The sequence below is a fragment of the Mustela nivalis genome (assembly GCF_964662115.1).
Source record: "Mustela nivalis genome assembly, chromosome: 11".
In the NCBI taxonomy this organism is placed as follows: domain Eukaryota; kingdom Metazoa; phylum Chordata; class Mammalia; order Carnivora; family Mustelidae; genus Mustela; species Mustela nivalis.
In genome coordinates, this window is record NC_139030.1 from 27299396 (window position 1) to 27317423 (window position 18028).

At 35.4% G+C, this 18028-nt stretch overlaps 1 long non-coding RNA gene across 1 annotated transcript; it reads left to right on the forward strand.

The window, feature by feature from the left end:
• The first annotated feature begins 414 nt into the window (after window positions 1–414).
• On the forward strand, window positions 415–15456 carry LOC309844465. Its single transcript, XR_014300714.1, has 3 exons — window positions 415–486; window positions 2024–2099; window positions 15280–15456. It is a non-coding gene; the product is annotated as an uncharacterized lncRNA (long non-coding RNA).
• Window positions 15457–18028: the final 2572 nt, after the last annotated feature.

Here is an 18028-nt window from a genome sequence, read left to right on the forward strand (position 1 = left end):
CTTCTTGTAGGCCACTAAATTTAAGGTTTCTCAGTTTTTATAAGTAAGCTCAAATTTTTGAAACCGTTACTGAAATAAAACATTTAAAGTGCAGTCTAATTCATATTGTCAATGTTAAAAATACAATAGAAAGTTATTAGCAAAATGAGTTTATTTGGGAATAGCAGAAAAGTTGCAATTTGGGACAAGCAATTTGTGGCAAACCATAGCCAAGTCTGACGAAAAAGGGAAGGTGAACTTTTCTTTAGATTTTAGGAGGAAATTGAGAAGTGTTGTTTTGAACAGAAGTTCATTGGAGAAGAAGAGTTGGAGGTTATGGGTCTTTGTCATTGGCTGCAAGCAGTTATTAGTGAGTTGTGGCAGGGAGAGATCTTCCTTATTTTTTTAAAAGCAGAAGATGAAAGTCTTATGTGAAAAGTGTTCTCTCTTGTGAGGATAAGATCTTCCTTTCTCCTGCTGGTCATGCAGGCTATAAGAGGTACACATGTGAGTGTTCCCAACTCTACTTTATTTATTTTTTAAAAGATTTTATTTATTTATTGGAGATATACAGAGAAAGAGGGCTAGAGAGCAGAAGTGGGGGAGAAGGAGAGTCGGGAGCAGGGAGCCTGACATGGGGCTGGCGCCCAGGACCCTGGGTTCATGACCTGAGCCGAAGGTAGATGCTTAACTGACTGCCCCACAAAGGCACCCCCAACTCCACTTTAAATGAAGTCTCCTAATTCATTTTCACAAATATCTGTACTTAATACAAAGACAATCTTAAAAGTAGTCTGAGAACCAGCATTGACTTCTCAAATATATTTTGCTGTTGTTTTATCACAATGCAGTACAAATTTCACACTATTCTCAATAGGACCAGTTTGCTGGAACACAATTATGACTAATATAACTAACTCAACCAATGAACTTTCCTTGCAAAATTTGGTAAATTTAATCTTTGGAAATTTTTTGTTTTCTTTCACTAGTTTGCAGTTTAATAATAAAACCAATGAAAAGTAAGATTCAAAGTAAATAAGGCCTTTTAGAATATATTGATAGACCATCAATATCAGAAAGCATAAGAACTAATATAACTAATATTTTTAAGGCCTTTTATGTGTAAACATGGGGATTCTTTTAAGAAATAATTATTCAGTGCTGTGTAGGTTTTGAAGGAGTTCAGTGAAGAAAAACAACATATGAAAATTCCACTACTGGAGTTTCTCAAGCTCTATTATAAGAAAGAGATCTATTTTGACTGTATAACCTAAGGATCCCAAGACTTCCAGGCTTCTAGAATCATACACTGCAACCAGAGCACAGGGGTGCAAAAGCACATGGCTGTGGGGTTCCCAAACAGACCAGGTTCCAGCCACTCATCACTGACAAAATCCAAAAGTGGAGAGACAAGTGGTGGTTTAACAGAAATTTATTTCAGTGAGGCCAACACTAGAAAAACAGCAAACTAATGTCCTAGGCTATCTCCAAAGTGCTGACCGTACCCCTAGGTTTATATAAGAAAAATATGGGACAAAACCAGTGGGTATGTGTAGGTGGGCAGAAAAGGTCAAGTGAAACATTGTCTTGGGGTCACTTGTATTAGGTCTTGCTGGCTTCAGGGAAGTTGTAATGCTTGTGAGGTAGTTTCTATCCCCACCACAAGATGGTTTTCCCACCATGTCTTTTGCTTGAGTTGAAAAATAAGCTGGAGGGGCACCTAGGTGGCTCAGTGGGTTAAGCCTCTGCCTTTGGCTCGGGTCATGATCTCAGGGTCCTGGGATCGAGCCCTGCATCAGGCCCTCTGCTCAGCAGGGAGCTTGCTTCCTCCTCTCTCTTTCTGCCTCCCTCTCTGCCTACTTATGATCTCTGTCTGTCAAATAAGTAAATAAAACCTTTTAAAAAAAGAAAAAGAAAAAGAAAAAGAAAAAGAAGCTGTAAAGAACTTAATTGGTTAGAAAGTACAGACTAACGTCAAAATGGAGGCGGTTGAAGAAAAGACTAGGTCCTCTTTCAACTCTTTAATATTTTTACAATTTACCAGGTTGCCTATTGGGTGGAAAGATAAGCAACCTTACAGCTATTTCTAAGGAATCCAAAATGGAAGAATGGGAGGATAGGTGAGTACATGAATCTCATATTCTCTTAGTTTCAGTATCTCTTTTGAAATTCCTGCTCCTACTGAATTATTGATCTAGTTTACCATTTTGTCACCAATTATCCTCTCTTCATATTTGGTTGTCTTTATCTTTCAGTCCTTGCAGCATTTTTAATACATTCAAGTAGTCAAAAAGTTTTAGCAAAGGACTGAAAGTAACAAGGCATGATTATAACAACACAGGACAGAAAATAGCTTATTACATCCATTCAGCTTAATGTCCTTCAGTCATCTGGTATTGGAATTTATTACTGGAAATAATTCACTTTGGACTACACTATTGTTGGAACTTACTCTTTGTTTTTTGGGGGTTTTGTTTTTTGTTTTTGTTTTTTTAAAACTTTATTTATTTGCGGGAGAGAATGAGAGAGCAGAAACAGGGGAAGTGGCAGGCAGAAGGCGAAACAGCCTTCCTGCCCAGCAGGGAGCCCGACGGGGGTGGTGGGGGAGACTTGATCCCAGGATCCTGGGATCATGACCTGAGCCGAATGAAGGCAGATGTTTAACTGACTGAACCACCCAGGTGTCCCAGAATTTAATCTTTATTTAACTTAACTTCATGTCCTTTTTTTATCTTGACCCTTCTCCATTATCTCATTTGTGTTACTTCTAAAATCCTTCACTCCAGTTGCCCTGTTTTTCAAAATCCAAATATTACATCACACCAAGCTAAAATATTACCTGTATTCATAATCTAGATCGTTATCATAAATAACCATTATGGGGATGCCTGGGTGGTTCATTTGGTTAAGTGTCTGACCCTTGGATTTATACTTCAGGTCATGATCTCCTCAGGGCATGAGGAGATTGAGCCCTGGGCCAGGCTCTGCACTTGGCAAGGAGTCTGCTTGAGATTTTCTCTCCCTCTCCCTCTGCCCCTCCTGCTCATGCTCTCTCTCTCAAATAAATAGATCTTTAAAATAAATAAATGCCCATTATAGTGCATTCCCTCTTTAAAAAACATAACAATCAAACATTTCCAGTGGTGTTCTAATTACTTCCTTAGAACATACAATCAGCAGCATTCTTTCTTTAAACATATATATGTATTTATATACATTTATTTATTTATTTATTACAAGTGCCCTTATTCTTTAAATCTTCATAACCATGTTATCATAGAAGTATCATTATCCCATTTTAAAAGTGAGGATATTATATGGACACCCGGGTTTTCTCAGTCAGTTAAGCATCTGCCTTTGGCTCAGGTCCTGGGATGATGTCCCACATGGGCTACTTGCTCAGCAAGGAGCTTGCTTCTCCCTCTGCCTGCTTCTTCCTCTGCTTGTGCTCTCTCTCTCTCTCAAATAAATAAATAAAATCTTTAAAAAGTGAGTTTATTAGTATAAACTAAGGACCCAGGGCCATACAATCATTAAACTGCAGAATATGACATTTGTATCATGTTTGTTTGATTGCAGAGCCTCTGACCTTGACTGCATAGTATTCGTTTTTACTTATTGTGTAAAATTTAGACATATCTCTATATAGTAATAGTTATAGCCCATTTAACATTAATACATCAAGTATTTTCAGGGAGGATAATTAGCTTTGTGAGAAATGTGCACAAGTTGGTATTTTTTTGAATGTTAATCCTCTTTTTAAAAATGAAACCTGCTTTGATTTTATGTAAAACATTAGTAGCAAATATCTCCTAAAACTTTGATCTGACAATATAATCCTAATTATGCCCAAGAAAACCTAGAATGTTTAAAGGCAGTAAAAATTGGAATCTTACGTGGCAGCTTGAAAAGGTTCAAAACTAATCAACACACAAAAAAGGAAAAAAAAAAAAAGATTTCTCTGCCCAAACCCTGACTCAGCTTCCCCTTATTATTGGCTTGGACACCCTGCAGATTAAACTGCTATTTGTGCAATTTACTGAGCCTGGGGTGAACTCAAACTCCTCTACTTCACACAATTTTGCTTTCAAGTTATCTTGTCAGGGAAGCTGACAGTCTCAATGATGTTGCTTTATAGACTCCTTGGCAAAAATAGGATGTTGAAAATCTACCCATCAAAAACTAAACCCATAAAAGTTTGCTGTCCTTGGGTCAAAGAATATTAAATGCATTTGATCTCATATTGTTTGAGATACATCTGTGCGTGTAAACTCTTCAGAGACAGTAAATTAGAGGCAGTAAGAAATTGGGGGGCAGCAGTTATTCCAGCACAGACCAGAGATTTATGCAAAAGAATTAATAAATAAAATAAAAAAATAGGCTAACATAGGCTAACACAAAATATTCCTCCCAGACCTATCAGTTACATCTTTCGTTCTACTTCACTTATTTAACAACCTTGTTAAATTGGTCTGTTTGACTTAGACATTATTACGAAAATGAAGAAAAATAAATACTGCTCCCTAGGTTATATACACATTGCTGGCAAATTTCATAATATTGGATTGATTTTCAGAAAACAGTAATTGCAAATCTATATGTGTATGTGGGTGGGCGTGTAGGAACTATAACATTTCATCCCAGTTGAAAGGCAATTACTATTAACCACCCTATATCGGTTGTTCTTACCTATTTTTCATCTAATGATGTCCAACTTCTGTTTGGTGGAATCTCATTCTTTACATATTTTAAATATTAATTGCAATTCATGTCTAGTGCTGTGTTATTCATGCACATTGTTGAAAGTTGATTACGGCATTGTGATAGGAGATACAATTAGTACTGTAACATCAATACCACCAGCTTCCATTCTGTTTTTTCACAAGTGAATTAAAACAGTGTTTAATTATGATATTTCTCAATATTCATTTTCTGGTTTAATAAGGATTCCTGATAACTGCACTGATTATGTGTGCATGATAAATGTTTAATAGCAGAAAATGAACTTAGTTACAAGCACATTTTTTTACAATAGAAAACAAATGCATATTTTTCTTTTTACTTTCGTACCCCCTTTGTATTATTTATGTAGGGGAACTAAAAATGTGTAAAACGCCTTGGTAATATGTTCTTTTTTATATTAAGAGAAAGAAGAGATGAGAATACATCCACTTAGGTACATGGTTATTCATAGTGTGCAGATTGTTGCTATTATTTTCAAATGGAGAGAAATTCCTCTAGCTTTTTACAAAACTTTTAAGTGTAACAGTTGGTGTGTCAGGAGAGGGTCATGGATATGCAGAGTTAAGATAGTGAACTCTAGCCAGGTTTTCTCTAAAAACATGAAAGAGCCCTGGTGATTATTAAGTTAACAGCAGGCCTTTTCCAGTAGTCTTTTGCCAAAAGTAGTTGAAAGGTGTGTGAACAGCAATTAATCACCCTGCTACTTATTTGCCCTGAACAGAATTTAATTAAATATAGTTCACACCTCTACTCCTACTTTTATCATGTCTTCAGAAGCTCCAAATGACTCAATTGGGCATCATGCCAAAGAGGAAAATTAGGCTGGGAGGAAAAAAGCAAATGGACCTTTGTTATTAAAAATGAGACAAATAATCAGTAGAAAGAAGAGTGGGCCAAGTAACTACATTAATATTTTAACACTGGGTAAGCTTAAATCCTTTAAATGACATCTTTTTGTAGAAATACAGTGGTGGAATATCCCTCCAAATATTAATATTCTCTTTATAATAAATTTTTAAGGACATTATACAGCTCTTAATATTTTAATATTGTGAAAAATAACAGCTAAGGTCACCTTACGAAGGTGGTGAAAGATACTTACTGGGTAAAAGTTGGATTTTGATACTATTTGAGAGGAAGATACCATAATAGTTCTTAACCAGCGTCTCTCCTACAAATATATTATTAAAATTGTTAATCTTGTTTCTAGTTAAGTGTATATTGAGATACTGACAGTGATCTTGAATTAATGACGTTTTCCCCCAGTGAATTAGGTAAATACTTATTAATATACAAATTTGAAGAAATTAAAAGATTTTTTTTAAAAATTGACAAATTTTCCCAAACATACATAAGTCTACTATTTTCAGATTCAGTGGTTATAAAAGAGGTTTTAAAGATAATACACATTTGTGTTATCATGTTATCCATTGTCACTATAAATTACCTGTCTTGCCAACCTCTTTTTTATGGAAAAAAGTCTAAGCTGTGTTCTAGGTATTTTAAATACATTTGGTCTAAATATATTCATTGTCTTCAGAATTATTTCACTTATTTAATTTAGTAGGTATTAATTCAGCAAAAAATACTGTCTTCAATGCTGTGTCGGCTACTAGAGGGGATTCAAAGAAAGTACATGGTTTTGCTCTTAACAGAAAGTCCATAAAACAAGTGCATAGAACATAAAGCACATGGATGAGAAGGGGGATTCAGAAAAGAAGTTTAATATGGTATAGATTTTTCAGAGAAGAGGAGGCGACAGGGACCATCAGAACTCATTGATGAAAACAGTCATAGACACTGCAGTTTACCATTTGTGAATAGAATCAGGGTTAATCATTTGCAGCCCATGTGTCTTTGGGAAATCCTTGGAGTTCTGCAATACATGAGTATGATAGAATGTAAACCAAACAGTTCATCCATTTCTGCCCAGCCATCCTTTTATCATCCCACCTGCACAGACCTCTCTTTATTGGACAAGAAGCAGGTATTTTTATCTTGGACTATTTTTTTAGTTTTCCATCTCATTCAGCCCAGCCATGAATGTGTGTATATATATATATATATATATATATATATATATATATCCCTGCTCACTTTGCTGCAATAACTGAACACAACAATCTGTATATACCTGTGCCTTCTCAGTGGGACATGTGATGCAGGCCACCCTTTCTCTTATTGGTCTACACATCAGTTCCACCATACCACTTCCAAAGGTTTTATGTGTGTATTTGAGTTTCTTTAGACACCATTTCCTATAATGTAATGCCATATAATTTATCCAAATTTTCAATAAACTTGTGTCATAAATATGACTTTCTATGCCCATTGAAACATAGCTAAGACATTCAGCTATCTGATCTCCTGGCTGTATTGTTGGATTCCTTATTCTCCCTCTTTAATCTCCCCCTATGAGATTTGCCACCCATCTTTGAACAGTTGAGAGCAGTTATCCACATGATAGATTTGAGTTTTAGTCTGAAATAATTCCCTGATATCTATTTGTATGTGAGATGGGAAAGACAGAACGATGTGATGGGGAGAGGACTATGGAAAAAAAAAAAAGGGGGGGGAGAGCTTTAATATAAAATACAGTAAATTCTGTTGACACCCTTAGTCACCAAGATAGGGTCTATTCCAATTTCTCTTATCATTCTGAATTGTGAAATATCACATGACTATTGCATTTTTTTTTCAATTCTTTATTGTATAATTCTTCAACCAGATGTGTGTTTGCACACATACATAAATGCACTCGCCTAAAGAAAAATACCGATTCTCTGAAATACTGCAGTCTAAACTCTGCAGAAGAACACATTTTTTTTTTTTGTCTTTTAGTTTGCTAGGCATTTATCCTTCACAGAGAAGTTATTATTTTTATGTAAAACATTTACACATTAGTTCTCTTTGATCTTCTCTTCTAATCATTTATTTATATTTAAGCTAGGGATGGGTGAGATCTTTCCTTCCATTTACAAGAATATATAATTATATTTCAATACTTTTTCTGATTAAGGTCCTAAATTTAAGACTTTTTTCTGAAAATTTTTCCTTATGAGCTTTTGAATGAATTTTTTTCTGGTTATTCTGGAAAAGATGACCATGATGTAATCGCATATTGGGTATCCATTTGTTCCTCACTTTCTCTCTTGTTAAAATAAGCCCTGTTTCCTTTATAGTTACCATGTGGAAATCTGCAGGTGATACATCTTGATTGTTTACCCACTCCCCGACCTTTTATTTTAGTTAGAGCCAGTTCTGACCAGTTAAATCAAAACAAAAGTCTATGGTAATTATTTCTGGGAACTTGATTTCCCAGAAAATGGAACATATATACTTGATGCCCTTCAAGTTCTGGTGTATCCAATCAACAAAATGATTTTCAGAAAAACCTGTTGATTACCCTGCAGTGAGAGAGAACAGAAGAGTCTCTGAAAGTCTCAGAAGGGGAGGTTAGAGGAGGAAATTTTTAGAGTTTTACAGTCTGAAATGTCAGGGCATACAACATTATAGTTGCTGATTGATGAACACCAAGAGGGAGAATTTTTTTTTTTAAGATTTTATTTATTATTTATTTGACAGAGAGAGAGAGAAATCACAAGTAGGCAGAGAGAGAGGCGGAAGCAGGCTCCCTGCCAAGCAGAGAGCCCGATGTAGGGGCTAGATCCCAGGACACTGAGACTGTGACCTGAGCCGAAATCAGAGGCTTAACACACTGAGCCACCCAGACGCCCCAAGAGGTGAGAGTCTTGAAGTAAGCCTTGATAAGTAAGAGTCTGTCTCTATACGTTATCTTATCCAGGAACAAGTATTTGCTGAAACAAATAGTTAACTGATTTTTGCCTAGTCTCAGTATTATTTAGCAGAGAAATGGGAATATTTGTTTCATCTTAGAATTGAATTAGCACAAATAAAGCATATTTATTCTCAGAATTGTTCAGTATAAGGATAGGAATGAATGTTGACTGAGTGCCCTCTACCTTTGTGATGTAATGCTGGTAATTACATCAGAATGAAGCAATACACAAGCTTCCTTCTTTAGGAAGCCCCGCCCTGTGGGAGACATGTGTTATCAGTCTCAAGCCCAGGGCTAGCTGCCTGGGCTTCATTCTGATGTAGAATGAAGCCACTAGAATTTTAGAGACAACTGCCCAAAATGTACCACTGAGCCAATGACCACTCCATCTCTATCTCTGGAGTTTTTAGCATGTGGGAAGGAGAAACCCTAACCTATTTAAGCCACTAATTAGGGTTTTCTATTACTCATAATTGAATATGTTCCTAATATTACATGCAAAACCAAGCATATGACTTTTTTCAATATTGGGAATGTTGTTTATTGTTATTTTAAGTGATCTTTTAAAAACAACTTTTTTTTTTAACCACATCTTAAGTATTTCCATGACAGAATATGCGGAAAGGCTAAAAAATCTCAAATACAATCTCTCCTTCATTACCTCTTCCTGAGGTAATCACACCAGTATGAGTTTAATGCTTCTGTGTAGGAAAAAAATGGATGCGTTAAATTGGTAAATTTTAGGAGTGCTGAAATAAATTCTGAAAGATGGGGTTTGTTTTAAGGTTAAGGTTCATTTACATGCTACCTATAGTTCTGCTCTCACATCCCTACATTTGGTCAGTCAAATGGGATGTTTATTTTATGTTAAATATGCATTGGGTTGTTTAGCTAAGTTTTCCGAGAACTATAGGGAATAATAAATTATTATGTTAAAGAATAAAATTTTCCAAGGAAGAAACCATTCTTTTTTTTTCTAGTTGAGTCCCCATAAACTAGCAGGGAGATTAGTGCATTGTAGTATTTTAACAAATACATGTTTGTGGGTTGAGTGAATAAATGAATGAGAAAAAGGAAGACCAAGTCTCATATTTATCCCCTACCTGTACTTGTCTCCAGACTGAAGGAATTGTTATAATGGGTCATTAGTGGACCTTCACTGATGCAGAGCTAATCCACCATGGTGGTACAGTTGGATTAGAAGGTGTTTGGTTAGAAGGTGTTTCCCCATGTAAGTAAATGTTCTCCTTTCTTTAGGAAGCCCCGCCCTGTGGGAGACATGTGTTATCAGTCTCAAGCCCAGGGCTAGCTGCCTAGACGCATGAAGAGTGCAGTCCGTACCAGGTTCTATGCTCAGAAGGAGACCATGTGCTTGGCTTTAATGCTTTATGGCCATTGTCTTGATATTCTTAAAAGATCATCTTTGAATTTGGGTTTTGTAAATGAAGTCTAGTTGGACAATGTAGCACATGGTAAGGGACTTGAGGTGTAGTTTTGCACCCTACTGTCTCTGTACTTTGATTGTACAAGTTCTTGGTCAGCTGCTCCCTGACTCCTTAGAGAGAAGAGCCAAGGCTTCCCTGGAGAAGAAATTCTGTCTGGGGATAGCAATCTCATCCTGTGCTCCATAGTTCCCAGACTGTCCTTCAGGATGGCCTATCCTGCAGATTTCTGACTTGCCTTGCCAGTTCCCATAATCTTGTAATATATTTCTCTTAATATATATAGCTCCTACTAATTCTCTTTCTCTGCTTGAACTCTAACTGACACAGCACATTAAACTCTACAGTATAAGTGCTATGGCCAGAATCAGGTCAGTGAAAAGGAAAATTCAGCTAAAGAATTCATTTTAGAGCAGTACTAATCATGAGCATTTATTATTTGTTTTAAAAATTAAAAATGCTTCTTAACTTTGAAAAAAATAAAACCCTAATTGTTTATTGGCTTTGTTTTTTCTACCAAGTGAATCTGTGCTTTAATTTCTTTTTTTTTTTTAAGATTTTATTTATGTATTTGACAGACAGAGATCACAAGTAGGCAGAGAGGCAAGCAGAGAGAGAGAGGAGAAAGCAGGCTCCCCACTGAGCAGAGAGCCTGATGCGGGGCTCGATGCCAGGACCCTGAGATCATGACCTGAGCTGAAGACAGAGGCTCAACCCACTGAGCCACCCAGGCGCCCCTATGCTTTAATTTCTTAAGTTAAATTGCATGCATCAGGGTGAGAAAATTGTGGAAATTCTCACTTACCAGAGGCCTCTGAACTTACCAGTCACAATATTTTTTATTATCTCTACCTCTAGAAAAAGTGTGCTTTAAAAATATTATATCTTAGAATAGATTACTCTGTGTGTGTGTGTGTGTGTGTGTAATTTCTAACTTTGTAAATCAGAAGTCTTGCGTATTGGAAGTCAAGATGTAAAATGTCATCTATCTAAATTACCTAATATTAAGAAAAACAGTGAGTTAAGAAAAATGATAAGCATATGTTGGAAAAAGTTTTAAGTTCAAGAAATAATTTCTGGTAATAAGTAAGGATTAACCAAAGGTACAGAGAAGAAAAGACAGGTGGCTTGACATATCACAAGAGAAAAATCCTACCTTAGGCAGATGCTGAAATTTGGAACTGGATGTCGTAGCTTCTGGTATTAATATCACAGTCACACAGACTTGAGTAAATGAAACCATCAGATAAGCCTTTCCAAGATCACACAATCAAGAACAATCTTGAATTTCTGTAGTCAGCTGTAGTCATCTAAAAAAACATTGAAATCTAGAAACTCTTTCACCTACAAGAGCAGTCATTCATTTTTGAATATCTGGAGGCAGCCTGATTTCTCCGTCTCCACCCATTTCCATCTCCCTTCTCTTAAAGTCAAAAAGGTTAGAGGGAACAGATGGAGATAATGAAAAAGAAATGTCAACATTTGTTTTCACTTCTTTTGGCAAGTGCCTCATAATAAACATATCTTTTAGCGAGAAGAGTTAATACATTTTAATTATGACTATAGACTTGGAACTTAGTCCACAAATTCAAATGCTTTTAAGGAAACTTGCTGGTAAACTGAATTAATGTAACAGGTAAGACACCTGACTAATGGCAAGTGGAACTTGGAATTTATGGCTGGGTATGTACCTAATTCTATTTATTCTGCTTAGGATTCATTGTACTTCCTGAGTGTGAAGAGTCATGTAAATCAAAATTTCTGAAAAAATTTAATTTACTATCATTTCAAATAATATGGCCTATCTCTAATCTTATTCTCTACTTCTAGAATGCTGATTAGAAATATGTGAGACATCTTCATTTTATCTTAGGGTTTTTTTTTTTAATCTTTTTTACTTCACCTTTTATGTTTTTATCTCTTTCCTTTTTTTTTTTTTTAAGAGTTTATTTATTTATTTGACAGAGACAGACACAGCAAGAGAGGGAACATAAGCAGGGGGAGTGGGAGACAGAGAGGGAGAAGCAGGCTCCCTGCTGAGAAGAGAGCCTGATGTGGGGCTCGATCCCAGGACTCTGGCATCATGACCTGAGCCAAAGGCAGACGCTTAGCCAACTGAGCCACTCAGGTGCTCCTATCTCTTTCCTTCTGAGTGATGTTTTTTGCTTCATTTCTTTAATGCTTCCTTTCATTTCCTTAATTCTCCCTTTAGCTTTGTCTTATCTGCAGTTTAATTAGGCATTTGATTTTCACATAAGTTTGCTTGTGAGAGATCCTTAATTGTGTTCTTTTGAAACTTTTCTGATACTTTGTAGTACTATAGTTCTCTTACTTTTCTGACCTGCCATTTCTCTTCAAACTTTATATATATATATATATATATATATATATATATATATATATATATAGACTTATTACTTATACTTATTACTTATATCCACCACAGTGATTTCTCTCACTCAGTCTTACTCAACTTCACAGGCTTCCTTATTGTTTTCACAATTACCATTTTAGGGCCTTTGCACTTTTGATTCCCTCTACCTGGAACATTCTTCCTCCATTTGACTTCCTCCATTTGACTTGCTCCATTTGACTTGCTTCCTTATTCTTGTCATGTTCAAGTATCTTTTTCTCAGTGAAGCCTTCCCTTATCTTCAGTGTAAAATTGAAATCACATTTCAATTTTAATTGACTCTTTATCTGTATTCGTTACTTTCTTTTAATTAAGAGCATGTTTCACCTTGAAACAGTTTATTTTTCTTTATGTATCTCTCACAATTAGAACATAAATTCCATAAAGACAATGATAAGGCTAGTAATGGTGATGTTGGTTCATTTTTGTATTCCCAGTAACCAGAGAAACACCTGACATAGTTGGTCTTCCATAAATGTTAAGTGAAGTAAATATTTGTTGCTGAATGAATATCCTTCCTTTTTATTTCTTGTCTAATCCTTTAAAAATAATTTATATTCTAGTCTGATAATTATATGAAATTTTTGAAAGTCTAACACTGATATTTATGTTTTAGGCAAATCATATTTGGTAGATTATAACTGTGTATTGTGGGAGTTTTGGCGGTCTTGTGATTGATTTTTCAATTATAATTAAATTTGAAAAACTATATTTACTGGGGTTGATGTGTTTTCTCTACCTGAATCTTTCAAGGCCTTAGTTAAAGACCTCTTCAAGAGGGATTTTTCTATTGATCTAAAAGTGTCATCCACCTGTGATCACTTGTTATCTAATTTCTTAGCTTGCTAGAAAATTTTACTGGAGTTTAAATTCCAAGCCCAGACTCAGGGAAGTTATATGGCTGTGGTTTAAAATTCTTAGGTCAGTTTGTTGTTGTTCTTCTTGTTGTTGTTTTTTCCTGAGGTTTTGACAGAAACAGAGAAGTATTCTATCTCTGTCACTGCAATCTTTGCCAGTGGAAAGAATGATCCTACTCCATGCTTTGACTGATGGTCAAGGGCCATCTTTTGGTAAGGGTCATTTTTTATGTGTCCTGCATGTTCAAGGCTTTATATTTTATCTATATGTGGTTAAGATTTTATAGATACTCTATTCAGCATTTAATTGATTTTTGTAGAGAAATTTTAATCAGGTAGTCAACCATACTGTCAGAAATAGCTGTCTGAAAATTCCACCTGTATTAGGTTCCTGGGGATGCCACAATAAAGTGCCACAGATTGAGTGGCTTAAGACATCAGAAATATATCTTCTCATTGCTCTGCAGGATAAAAGTCTGAAATCAGTGTGTTGGTAGGGCCATGAACCCTCCAAATTCTCTAGTGGGATGATCCATCCTTGCCTTTTTCAGCTTCTGCTAGCTCCATGAGTTTTTTGACTTCTGACTGTTTAATTCCAATCTTGTCTCCATCATCATACAGTCTTCTTCTCCCTTCTCTATCTCTTCACATAACATTCTTTTTATAAGGAAAGCAGTCATATTGTACCAGGGGTCCACCCCATTCCAGTAAAACCTCATCTTAACTAATTACCTCCTTAACAACCCTATTTCCACGTAAGATCACATTCTGAGGTAATGAGGGTTAGGATTTCAGCAAATCATTTTGGGGAACACATTGAAACCCATAACACCATCTAAAGAAAGCAACTGATACTCAGTTCCCACCTATTTTCACATCAATATATGTGCCCATTATTGTCATACTTTCTGTTTTACATTTGAAATATTCTGATTTTAAATGTTGACTACCAAAACTTAAAATACATATATTTTAAATATATATATTTACATATAATTATATAAATATATATATGCATAAATATATATATATTTAAAATATATATACATATTATACATTATATATATATATATACTGCCACAGCCAATAGTTTCTTGGCCAGTTGAAACATAACTGCTGACTAGATTGGTTTGTTGGTTACTGATTCTCAATCTCTGCAATAATGTAAAGCATAATCTTACCCAATGGTTACTATCAATTAAGCTCAATTTTTTTTTAAGATTTTATTTTTATTTGACAGAGAGAGAGAAAGAGAGAGATTACAAGTAGGCAGAGAGGCAGGCAAAAAGAGGGGGAAGCAGGCTCACTGCTGAGCAGAGAGCCCGATGTGGGGCTTGATCCCAGGACCCTGAAATCATGACCTGAGCCAAAGGCAGAAGCTTAACCCACTGAGCCACCCAGGCACCCCTAGAATATTTTTAATATATGAAAGGACCTCAAGTAATCCAGAAGGTGCCAGAGAGACAACATATGTGTCACAAGGTCTGAAATTAAAATATATGTTTCTTTACTCATAAAATATTTCCTTGAGCCATGATTTAGAATTTATTCATAATTATTTTATACATATATCTAAGAAATTGGCCAGGTTTTCTTGCTCAGAGTAGACTTAAATTAGATTCAGTTTCTGAGAAATTGGAAGGTTGTTGGTAGAGGAAAGTATGAAGATAAAAATGAGAAGTGACACCCCTGATAGGAAAAGACAGAAAAAAGATTTTCCAGAGCAGATATAAGAATTCTAAAAATCATAGCAGCTTGGCATCATTTGGTGCAGTTTGGAAGACTGGAAGGCATCTCTAGTATAAATTGCTGCAGTAACTCATGTTCTAAACATCCACCTTAAACATTAAAGGAGGTTGTAGTTATAATTCATTTAAATTAGCAAGACCAGAAAAAAAGGAATATGTTACTGTGTTTAAAAAGATTTCCAACATTCAGGGGAAATAGTCACTATGCACCATGATAGCTGAACCAGTGGCTAAAAATAGCAAAATTCTTCCATATTGGTTTTTGTGTAGCTGAGCTACTCTGTTGTCCTTTCCACAGGTGAAGCCAGACTGCACCACAACTCAGCAACTAACTATAGGAATGATGGCTGGCAGAACTGGTGGCTGAAGTACCTACTGGTCCAGAACTTTGGAAAGTCTTTCTTCTGGTTCCTATACTATTGCTAAATATGTAGTATATTATTTCTGCTGATGCAGATATTTACTAAATATTTGGAATTACTGAAGTTTGGAATTGTACTTATGATTAAAAATTGACAACTCTAGTGTTTTTAATTTTTTTTTTAATTTTTTAATAAACTTTATAATGTATTATTAGCCCCAGGGGTACAGGTCTGCGAATCGCCAGGTTTACACACTTCACAGCACTCACCATAACACATACCCTCCCCAATGTCCATCTATTGTTTTACCTACATAAAGAATGAAGCATCCAAAAGATAAAAATACCTTAGTAGCCTTAGAAATTATATTTCAGTTGTAAATTAATAAATTAACTTTCCGATTTTTATATATCCTCTGAGTTTAGTTATTTTGATCAAGTCTTGAGTATTTCTTAGTAACATGAGAATTAAAATGATTGGACAAATAAGTTTTTGGAAGCTGAGATAAATTTACCAAGTTAGTAAGGTCCCATGGGGACCTTGGAAGTTTGCCATCATGTCACCCTATGAAACCTTCTGTGATATCACACAGGTCTCATCCTTTTGGAAATTGCTGTTGGAAACTTAACATGATGAGTTTGTATATAGCAATTTTCTAAAGTAGTCTGTCTTTAAGCAGTATCTAAACTAAATTAAGTGATTAAAAATTTGTTGTCATATCATATGATCTTCCTGATATGAGGAAGTGGATATGCAACGTGGGGGGTTTGAGGGGTAGGAAAAGAATAAATGAAACAATATGGGATTGGGAGGGAGACAAACCATAAGAGACTCTTAATCTCACAAAACAAACTGAGGGTTGCTGGGGGGAAGGGGGTCGAGAGAAGGTGGTGGGGTTATGGACATAGGGGGATGGTATGTGCTATAGTGAGTGCTGTGAAGTGTGTAAACCTGGCGATTCACAGACCTGTACCCCTGGGGCTAATAATACATTATATGTTTATAAAAAAAATAAAAAATTTTAAAAAATTGGTTGTCAAATACTCATGAACAAATATTGACTTCTTAGAAATTCATACAAAACCTCAAAATATACCAGAAATTATCTTCGTATGCTATTAATGATTTGGACAAGAGAGATTAATATATATGCACTTATAAATATTAATATATAATAAGTACATGCATCTTATATTAATATATAATGATACAACTACATGCTCATCAATATAAATATATAATAGATTTATTTAACCTATAAATCAGAAAAGTCTTTAATTTATGGTTCTTCAGGTAATAGACAAATATGTAAAGTTTCAGTGTGTAGAAGTGAGCATTAGATTGAAATAATACGGGAGTTTTATTTTTCTCTCTTCCACTTATTCATTTGAACATCCAACAAGACACTATCCCTTTGGAGCTCTGTCCTTTCATCTGTAAAATAAAATCTTTCTGCTTGTAACTATAATCCATTTCATCTCTAAAATTTTTTAATCCTGTGAGACCATATAGTCTCTATTTCTTATTTCACAGATGAACAAGCTAAAACTGAGAGATAAAATGACTTGCTTAGGATCACGCTGCTCGTTGGTGTCAAAACTGGGGGTGAGGGGGTGGGGGGGAAGAAGGTTTCCTGATTCTGTTAAATAACAAAATTCAGCCAAGTAAATTTGAAGATCCAATTGGCTTTATTAAATGATGCATGAATGGGCAGTATCCCATTTAGCAAGCAGAGGCAGACCAGAGTTGTAGGAAATAGAAAGATAAGACCAGGAAGGTGTGGGCAAGGAAGTTATTAGCAAAAGAAAAGCATTGTTTCAGGCAAGACCCCTTTCTAGGGAGTAAAAGCAAGTGGCCCTATCATAGAGATTACATCTTTCTTTGGGGGATGGAGAGGGCCAAGACTACTTGGCACTAATTAAAAAATTCCTGACTGACCAGTTAAGACTGCCTTTCTGGGAGAAGTTGAAATTGCATGAAACTACAGTTAGATTATGGATTAAGTACCTTAATTTCTATATTGGAAATTTTTGGAAATTCTGTATAAGTGACACCATTTGGGGCCTCTTTGTTTTGTTTTTTAACAATTAGTGCAGTCCACTGTTTTTAGTAGAGCTGATACTACCACAAACTATATGTATAGATAGTTGTAATCCTTGGAACAATACTTTTCAATATCAGCAAAGAAACAAAAAAATAAATCTGGTGATTAGAGGAAGAGTGTAATTTTCTTACTCGAGTGTGTCCTCACCTTAAGAAATATATTTCTAGAGTTAAGTCAAAGAACTAATTATGCATTATTGCACCTTATATAAGAGCATTATACAAGTCAGTTAGAACTGACAATAAAACAACTTCCAAGCAAATCATCTGAATTGCTTTTATTTCTCTTTTAAAAGTACTGAAACGAAATCACATTCCAATTCAAATGTTCTGAAAATCGCCACAGCCAATCACATTTTCCTCACCATATTATTAGTCTCTTCCTAGGTTGTAACTAAGGAACGTTTTTGTTTGTTTCACTTCCTTTTTTTTTTTTTTTTTTAAGATTTTATTTATTCATTTGTTAGAGAGCACAAGCAGGCAGAGTGGCAGGCAGAGGCAGAGGGAGAAGAGCTCCCCACTGAGCAAGGAGTCCATTGCAGTACTGGATTCCAGAACCCTGTGATCATGACCCACGCCAAA